This window comes from Mastomys coucha, chromosome X, assembly GCF_008632895.1.
Source record: "Mastomys coucha isolate ucsf_1 chromosome X, UCSF_Mcou_1, whole genome shotgun sequence".
Lineage (NCBI taxonomy): Eukaryota > Metazoa > Chordata > Mammalia > Rodentia > Muridae > Mastomys > Mastomys coucha.
Genome location: NC_045030.1, coordinates 70,829,065 through 70,839,443, shown reverse-complemented (window position 1 = coordinate 70,839,443; position 10,379 = coordinate 70,829,065).

Here is a 10,379-nt window from a genome sequence, read left to right as displayed (position 1 = left end):
AGAAAGAGAGAGAATAAAACCCTGAATTTTATTTGTTTTCTACTGACCGGCTGGAATTCCATATTACTATCCAGAAGCTTTGGAATTGAAGAAGAGTTACTGTCAGGAAGCTGTATATTTTTTTCCTTCTGTCCAGCATTAAGCTGTGGCTGTTCTCTTGAAGTACTTGAGAGATCTATTGTTTGGGGAGACTGTTTTGTCAATTTCATTGGGTAGTTTTAGCAATATAAAGCAGCTGGCTTTCTAGGTGATCAGTGATGAGAACACTGTGAAGTTGATATGCATGCACAACAGAGGGAAGATTGGGAAAAGAGCTCTATTGTGGACACCTTTTAAATTCAAACTTGGCAGTCACCATGGAATCTTGGTTATAGTGCTCTCTTTGCCAAATGCTATAATCGTGGCCCCTGGTTACTATTCAGAGAAAAAAATAGATGGGGAACTAGGGGTATTGGGGGAGGGCTCATTAACAGTGCTGTTTTTAGCATATTCCAGAATCTATAATGACTTAACTCTCTTCATACTGTACCTACTTTCTAGGCTGCCCTAGTACTGATTGGGCCACCTTGGTGTGACTGTAATTTTATAGTGGACTAAACTGATACTCAGATAAATGATGTGCTCAAGGCCACACCGATATACCAAAGATTTAATATTTTAATCTTGACCTGTTTAGCTCTGAAGATAGGCTGTTACCACATTTGTTCATAAATTAATTATGGTTCTGGTGATATTTTTAACCATTTAAATTACTATTGTTAATTGATTACATTTATTGGACAGTTTTATAACATGGTACAAACAATATATACATGTTTATGTAAGGGAGCAGTCTTTATCCAAATAGTGCCTCTAAGAGACAGAGAATGTGAGAAGCACAAATAGCTCCTTTGGCTGCTCAAGCAGATAACACATAATGGTGTTCGGGCACAACAGAAACCCATAACAATGGTTCTGAGCCCCGGGCCTTACCTGCTTTTTACTTTTTGTACACACACACACACACACACACACACACACACACACTACAAGAACATCCTGTTTCTTATGTGCATCCTCATATGACATGGTTGCATACTATTTAGGCTCCAGGAAAACACCTCAATTTGTGTGTATATGTGTGTGTGCGTATGTGTGCATGTGCACATGCCTGTGTATATGTACATGTGGGAAACAAGATCATCTGATAGGAAAATTAATTAAATGGTGGAAGTTATAATATGTATTGACTTGCAACTGTACTTTCTGAAGGCAGGAAGCATTGTATCTGAAAGTCTTACCTCTGAAACTAGATCGACTTTGGAACATAAAACCAATGAAATGAAAAAACAACAAAAAAGTAAATTTTCTTGGGTATTTTGTTCCTGAAAACAGACATACCTAGTTAGGTCAGCAGCTTCTTCTGGTATTGAATGATGTGTTTTGAAATTTTAACTGTGCCAAAGAGATAGAGGATAAGAGATAGGGTAAGACTTCTCTTACCCTAAATTATAAAATGATGCCAGTCATTGCTTCCATATTTGAGAATAGGACCATATCTACAAGATGGTCAACTGTACACATAACAACTTGCTAATACTGGAGTTTTTCAGAGAAGTAATTGGATGACCCATAGGACCAATGGTACTTGTCAAAATTGGGGAGGAGAATGCCAAGATACAAACCAAGAAAAGAGAGTGAGATACAGAATAAAAGATATTACTAGGAAGGTTGTAAGAATGAATTACCGTGGAAAGATGCTATGAATTAAGGTAATTATGTTACTTTTGATAATAAAGGGTTTCTCTGTGCTGGATACATGTGTGTCTATATTCTGAAGTCTTGTATTTAGTGATCTCATAAAAAGGACTTCCAGTATTCACATATCCCATAACAGAGATATTATAGATTTCATGTTGCTGAAGATAAGTTTAAAACTGAAAAACAATTGAGGAAATAATGCATTTGGAGTTAAAATTAAAATTATATATATATATGGTTTTGGAAAGACACCTATAATCAGCATATGAGAGTGTTCTAGTTTGCTTTTTTGTTGCTGTTATAAAACATTGACCAAAAGCAGCTTGGGAAAGGAAAGGAGTTACTTGGTTTACACTTCCATGTCACAGTCTATCACTGAGGGAAATCAGGGCAAGTAAAGCAGAAACCAGGAGGCAGAACACTGAAGCAGATAGATGTAGGAATGCAATTTACTGGTATCCTGCCCCTGGCTTTCTCAGCTACCTTGTTCAGGCCCACCTGCCCAGGGATAGCAAAATCCACAGTGGGCTGGGTCTTCAGATATCAGTCAGCAACTGAGAAAATATCCTCATAGATATGCCCGCTAGCCAATATGATGGTGACAATTCCTCACATGAGGTCTCTCCTCACAGTGAACTCTAGTTTGTGTCAACTGACAAAAGCTAACCAGCACATTCTTACCCTTTGCAGAGCACAAGAGAACTTTGTGAACTCTGTATATCATTTCCTCTAAATATTTAACAGTTATAAATCACAATAACAGACTATTAAGTGAAATACATGTTACCTTTCGGCTTTGACAAAAACACCTTTGTAACAATTTTGAATTCTGAGATTCTGAGATACAATTCAGAATTTTTACACTGCTAAAAGTTGTGCATCAAAAAGAGGGCGTAGGCTTTCTTCTCATTCTAGCTTACCTCTATACTAGGAGGAATCTCATGAAAAAGCTAGCCTGTATGGCAAGCCCATTCCAAATGTCAGTGCTTTGTTGAACCCCCAATTGTGGGGATTTACAAGAGTTAAGGTGTGGCTTGTTCCAGGAAGAAAGATCTCAAGGAGATGCCAAGATATGCTGTGGAGTTAGGCTGAAGAATTCTTGGGATTCTTGCAAAAATTGTCATTTAAAGAGTTAGTGCTAATACCTAGGGAAATATATACTCTTTGTTTCATGGAGCCTTCATTTCTGGGAAAGGATGTAATCAGGATTGCCAGATCAGGATTCATTTCGTAAACCAGGATGATGAATGGGCAAGGCACAACACAGACCCAGACCGTAATTCTGCTGTACTTAACTATAAGATGTGGACTTTTCTTATTCAGATCTCCTAAAATGATTTAAAGGAAATAAACATAAGTGTCATGCAGTACTCAAACTAGGTAGGGAGCGCATCTACCTCAGCATCTGACAATGAAAACAAATGCAACCAGTGTATAACAGATGAGTCCTAATAGGACCTCCCATTTGTAAGCCCCACTGAGACATGTATCACTCCTAACAGGTCCTGGGCAAGTAGAAGGAAGAGAGCTTGTGCTGTTGTGTCCAGAGTCTCTTAGGAAATTGAATTAGTCTTTGATTTGACCCAGAGAGACCCACTGGGATTCATTTTAGGTAGTATGGCATAATAACCTAAGGATGGTTCTGAATGTAGCTAGAGAAATATAAGTGCATCTGAAAAAGTTTGTCAATGTGACTCTGGAGGTTTAGTTTGGAGAAATAGGTTCTGGCATCTGCAGATAACTGTGATACTCCTAAGGGGTACCTAGGGATGCAGAGATTAATTCTGCAATACCTTCTGAAGCCTAAAGCTCATAGTCCCGCAACCAAGCCAGCCAGTCTTTTTTTGCCATCATTTTCTACTGAAAAAAAAAAAAAAGAACCTTCACAGTACCTCATTACTAGTGAGGCCACACATGTCAATCAAAAATGAGAGAGCTATTTCCTCCACAGAACAGGACTCCATGGGCTTCTGCTTTATTAATGAGCTTCATTGACCTGAATTAGGCCCTGAGAGGATGATAGATTTTGAGAAATTTGAATTTTCCATTATAAATACATTTAATAACTAAATAAAATCACAATTAGGAAGAAAAGGGCTATACTCATTCAGACAAACAAGCTACATTTTTTCAGACTAACAAATTAACTTTATAGCTTATTGTTCAATTGGTAAAATTATATCACATTAAACACTATTTTTGTGTCACTTGTCATTCTCAGGATAATTGTCTTATAATGAACATTACTGGCAAAGATGGCAAGAAGAACTATCTTATATATTTTCTTTAAAAATTTTTTATTTTTCTCTTCCCCCTACTGAGTAGGACTGTAGCACCCACGCTTTGGTGTGATCTTCTTTCTTCTTGGGTTTCGTATGGTCTGTGAACTGTGTTATGTGTATTCTGAGCTTTGTTCCTAATATCCACTTATCAGTGAGTATATACCATATGTGTTGTTTTGTGACTTGGTTACCTCACTCAGGATGATATTTTCTTTTTTTATTAGATATTTTCTTTATTTACATTTCAAATGTTCTCCCCTTTTCTGGTTTCCCCTCCCAAAACCCCCTATTCCCTCCCCAGCCTGCTCACCAACTCACCCTCTCCCACTTTCTGGCCCTGGCATTCCCTTACACTGGGACATGGAGCCTTCACAGGACCAAGGGCCTCTCCTCCCATTAATGACCAACTAGGCCATCCTCTGCTACATATGGAGCTGGAGCCATGAGTCCCACCATGTGTACTCTTTGGTTGGTGGTTTAGTCCCTGGGAACTCTGAGGGTACTAGTTAGTTCATATTGTTGTTCATCCTAAGGAGCTGCAAATCTTCAGCTCCTTGGGTCCTTTCTCTAACTCCTTCATTGGGGACCTTGTACTCAGCCCAATGGTTGGCTGTGAGCCTCTACTTCTGTATTAGTTGGGTACTGTCAGAGCCTCTCAGGAGACAGCTATATATCAGGCTCCTGTCAGCCAGCACTTGCTGGCATCCACAATAGTGTCTGGGTTTGGTGACTGTATATGGGATAGATCTCCAGGTGGGGCAGTCTCTGGATTGTCCTTCCTTCAGTCTCTGCTCCACATTGTCTCTGTAACTCCTTCCATGGGTATTTTGTTCCCCATTCTAAGAAGGACCAATGTATCCACACTTTGGTCTTCCTTCTTCTTGAGTTTCATGAGGTTTGTGGATTTTATCTTGGATATTCTGAACTTCTGGGCTAATATCCATTTATCAGTGAGTGCATGCCATGTGTGTTCTTTTGTGATTGGGTTACCTCACTCAGGATGATATCCTCCAGATCCATCCATTTGCCCAGGAATTTCATAAATTCATTGTTTTTAATAGCTGAGTAGTACTCCATTGTGTAGATGGACCACAATTTCTGTATCCATTCCTCTGTTGAGGGACATCTGGGTTGTTTCCAGTTTCTGGCTATTATAAATAAGGCTGCTATGAACGTGGTGGAGCATGTGTCCTTATTAAATGTTGGAGCATCTTTTGGGTATATGCCCAGGCATGGTATAGCTGGGTCTTCCAGTAGAATTATGCCCAATTTCCAGAGGAACCACCATACTGATTTCCACAGTGGTTGTATCAGTTTGCAATCCCACCAGCAATAGAGGAGTGTTCCTCTTTCTCCACAACCTCTCCAGCATCTGCTGTCACCTGAGTTTTTGATCTTAGCTATTCTGACTGGTGTGAGGTGAAATCTCAGGGTTGTTTTGATTTGCATTTTCCTGATGACAAAGGATGCTGAACATTTATTTACATTTTCATTTTTTCTTTTTATTAGATATTTTCTTTATTTACATGTCATATGATTTCTCCTTTCCCAGTTTCCTCTCCAGAAGACAAACAATCAAATAAACAAAAACAACAAGAAAAAACACCTGTTGCCTCCCCCTTCCCCATGCTTGCCACCCCACCCTCTCCCACTTATTGGCCCTGGCAGTCCCCTACAATGGGGCACAGAAACTTCACAAGGCTAAGGGCCTCTCCTCCCACTGATGATTAACTTTGCAATCCTCTACTATACACATGCTGCCAGAACAGTCAGTCCCACCATTTGTACTCTTTGGTTGGTGGTTTTGTCCCTGGGAGCTCTGAGGGTACTAGTTAGTTCATATTGTTGTTCATCCTAAGGGGCTGCAAACCCTTCAAGGATGCTGAATATTTCCTTAGGTGCTTCTCAGTCTTTTGAGATTCCTCAGTTGAGAATTCTCTGTTTAGCTATGTACCCCATTTTTAAATAGGGTTATTTGGTTCTTTAGTGTTTCACTTTTTGAGTTCTTTGTATATATTGGATATTAGCCCTCTATCGAATGTAGAGCTGGTAAAGATCTTTCCCCAGTCTGTTGGTTGCTATTTTGTCCTATTGGCAGTACCCTTTGTCTTATAGAAGCTTTCCAATTTTATGAGGTCCCATTTGTGAATTCTTGATCTTAGACCATAAGCCATTGGTGTTCTGTTTGGGAAATTTTTCCTTGTGCCAAATCTGGGATGGAGAAAGGAGGTAGAGGGGAAAAGGTAGGCCAGTTCAGATAGGGGAGGAGACAGAGGAGAAGTACAAAGGGCAAGGAATTTGAGTGGAGGTGTGTAGTGGAGAGGGGGAACTGGGGGTAGCTACTAGAAATTCCCAGATGCCAGGGATCCCAGAGGTTCCCAGGACCAAACAGGGAGAACTTTAGCCAAAATACCGAACAAAGGGGAGATAGAACCTGTAGAGACCATATCCAGTGGAAGGTACGACCCCCAGTTGAGGGATGGGGTTACCCACCCACTCAAAATATTAATTCAGAATTCCTCCTGTCAAAAGGAAATGCAGGGACAAAGTGTGGAACAGAAACTGAAGGAAAGGCCATCCAGAGACTGCCTCACCTAGGGATCCATCCTATCTGCTGACACCAAACCCAGACACTATTGCTGATGCCAAGAAGCACTTACTGACAGGAGCCTGGTATAGCTTATCTGGAGAGGCTCTGCCAGAGCTGGACTAATACAGATACAGATGTACTCAGCCAAATATTGGACTGTGTATGGGGACCCCAATGGAGACTTTAGGGCAAGGACTGTAGGAGCTGAAGGGGTTTGCAACATCATAGGAAGAACAACAATATCAACCAACCAGACCTCCCAAAGCTCCCAGGGACTAAACCACCAGCCAACCACCAGTACACAGAAGGTACTCATGGCTCCAGCTGCATATGTAGCAGACAATTGCCTTATCTGGCATCACTGGGAGGGGAACTCCTTGGTCCTGTGGAGGCTTGATGACCCAGGATAGGAGAATTCTAGGGCACTGAACCAATAAAAAGATGACAAAAGAAAGCCTAAACAAAACAAAAATTATTTTTATTTAACATTTTAAACTTATTCTTTCAACATTTCATAAATATGTACAATATGATTTGATCATATCCATCAGCAACTCCCCTACCCCTGGATCCTCTCACCACATGCTTCTTTTATCTCCTGGTGCCCTTCCTCTTTTTTCTTAACCGACTAGGTCCAAATATTATTGCCTGCATGAGCAAGTGCAACCTCAGCAGTTACACCCCCTAAGATAAATGACCTCCTTTTCACTAAGAAGCTATCAATTGGCAGTAGCACTATAGCTGGGGGAGCCTTATTTGTACTTCCCCCATGCACATTGGAATTATTGACTGGATTGTTCTTGCAAAGGTCTTGGGAAGATGAGTATAGCTAATGTGACATCATGAGTATAATGACGATGACATGTCTGAAAGACAGTATTTCATAGTAGCCTTTCCCATCTCTGGCCTTTATAATCTTTCTTACTCCCTCTTCTGTGATGTTCTTTGAGGATTGGTATAAATGTCTTATTTAAGGTTGAGCATTCAACACTCACTTATTCTCAGTACTTTGAACAGTTATGTGTTTCTGTATTGATTGCTACCCAATGCAAAAAGAGGCTTCTTTAAGTTTAACAATATGAACATCTACCCAAATAACTGTTAGGTTCTCCATAGGACCTAGGACACCTCTATTGTGGGTGTTTTAAAAATCAGATTTACAGTACCTGGATTACTTTAGTATTTTTTTCTATTTAGATCTATTTATTTTAAAATGTCATAATTTCATTTTTCTTAACATATGAATAAAATTCCATTGTTTATATGAACCACATTTTCATTACCTCTTCATCAGCTGATAGACATCTACCCTGATCTTCTTTCTGAGATATTGTGAACAGAGTAGCAATGAATATAGATATGCAAGTATCTCTGTAATAGGGTATAGAGCTGTTTGGGCAGACACCTACTTACAGGATAGCTGGGTTATACGGTGGTTCTATTTTCAGCTTTTTAAGAAACCTCCACACTGACTACAATTGTAACTGCACCACTTTACACTCCAACCACCACTGCATAACTTCCCCTTGTCCTCACCACATTTGTTTTCTTGATGACATACATTTTGACTCAGGTGAGCTGTGATGTCAAAATTGTTTCAATTTGTATTTCTATGATGGCTAATGATGTTGAATACTTAACAATGTTTATTAGCTTAGGGATCTATACAGAAGAGAATACAGAAAGATTGTAAGAGCCAGAAGGGATGGATGACACCAGACAAACAGTGTCTTCTAGACACAGCAGTACTAATGCACATCTGAGCTTACAGAGACTGTGGCAGCATGCACAGGACCTGCATAGGTTCAAACCAAGTACAGTCTTAGCACTGAAAAAGGAATGTAGACTCAGATTTCTATTCTTAACCAAAAGATACCTGCAATTAACATTTAATTGCGATGAAAAAAATTAGTTTTCTCCAACAGAGTCTCACTGAGTATATTAGTCCCACTTAAGCATAGACCTCATGTAGATGACCAATACAAAATGAACTCAGTGGTGTTTTTGTAGACGCTTTCTCCCGTACTTCTCTGTTTGGGCATTTGATTTCTGTTTCTCTGGTTTTGTATATTAGTTTCTGATTTTGTGTTTTGATGGTTTCTACTTGTGCATAGAGTCCCATGTGAAGAATTTAATTCAATTGAATTACATTCAATATTCAGTGCTCAGGTATATAGTAAATACTGTAGTCTTATGGGGCAAATGTGTAGATATTTTCAAACATTTTGCCATAATTGCACATTTTTTTGCATTTTTACTGATGCTATTGTTTCTTGTAACCTTTCCTATTTGAAAACTGAAAAAAATTCTAGTTTGCTTGCTTATTTTTTGTTTGTCTGTTTTCTAAAGAAAACAAGAGAAAAAATTGGCACGGTGTTGGGTGGCTGGGGATATGTGGAGGATCTGAGAATTGTTAGAAGAGGGGAAAACCATGATCAAAATATATTGTATTTAATGGTTATTAGCCATTTCTATTTTTAAAAATTGTTTATTTCTGTAGCTTATTTTTAATTGGGTTGTTTGACTTATTGGTATTTCATTTCTTAATTCTTTTTATATCTAATATAATAATCCTCCCTCACATGTATAGCTGGCAAAGATTTTCTATTATGTAGGCTGTCTTTTCAAACTATTGACAGTTTCCTTTGCTACACAGAAGCTTTTGAATTTCACTATGGCTGGAGGGATGTGTCAAGGGCTAAGAGCATTGGCTGATTTTCCAGAAGTCCTGAGTTCAATTCCTAGCACCTACATTGCTGCTCATAACTGTCTAAAACCACCCATATACACAAAACAATAAATAAGTATTTTTTAAAAAAATCATGAGATTCCATTTGTCAATTATTGATCTTCTTCCTGAACACTCAGAAAGTCCTTACCTATGGTTATATCTTGAACTGTATTCCCTATTTTTTTTTTTTGATTAGTTTCAGAGTTTCAGGTCTTATGTTGAGGACCTTGATATTTATGTAGGATGAACGATAAGGATCTAGGTTCATTCATTTACATGAATGTTACTAGATTTCCCAGCATCATTTGTGTTTGCTCTCATCTGTAATTTGTATTTTTCTCAAATATCATGTGGCTGTGTGTATATCATCTCTTCTATTCCACATATCTGCTTTGTGCGAGTGCTATGCTATTTCAATTTCCTTGGCTCTATAATATAATTTGAAATCTGTTATGGTGGTACCTTCAGAAGGATTCTTTTTTTCAAATTAATCATTCCATTCATTTACATCTCAAATGATATCTCACTTGCTGGTTACCCCTCCACAAGTCCTCCATCCCACAACCTCCTTCTCCTAAGAGAGAATCCTAAGAGAGAAGTGTATCTCTTAGATCTCCTAGACCTATACACTTCTCTCTTAGGATTGCTTTCTTTGCATTTCATAGGTTTTGTTAGGCTGTATTTTCATTTTGATTTGCTTCTAGGAATTTTAAAATGTCTTTCTTGATTTCTTCAAGAACTCATTCCTCTTTTAATAGATTATTTAATATACATAAGTTTGTATATGTTCTAGATTTTCTTTTGATGTTAATTTTTAAGTCTTATTCTATTGTGATCAGGCAGAATACAAGAAATTATTATTATTATTTTAATTTTCCTATATTTGTTAATGACCTGGCCTGCAGATCAAGTTATTCGGGGGAACGAGGAAGGTCACAACCTGTGAATAAAGAATGGGTGAGAGAAACGACAGGACTCAAGGAAGCATTGCTTGTCAAGAGCCGTTTACTTGGTTGAGTAGAGCATATTTAAAGCA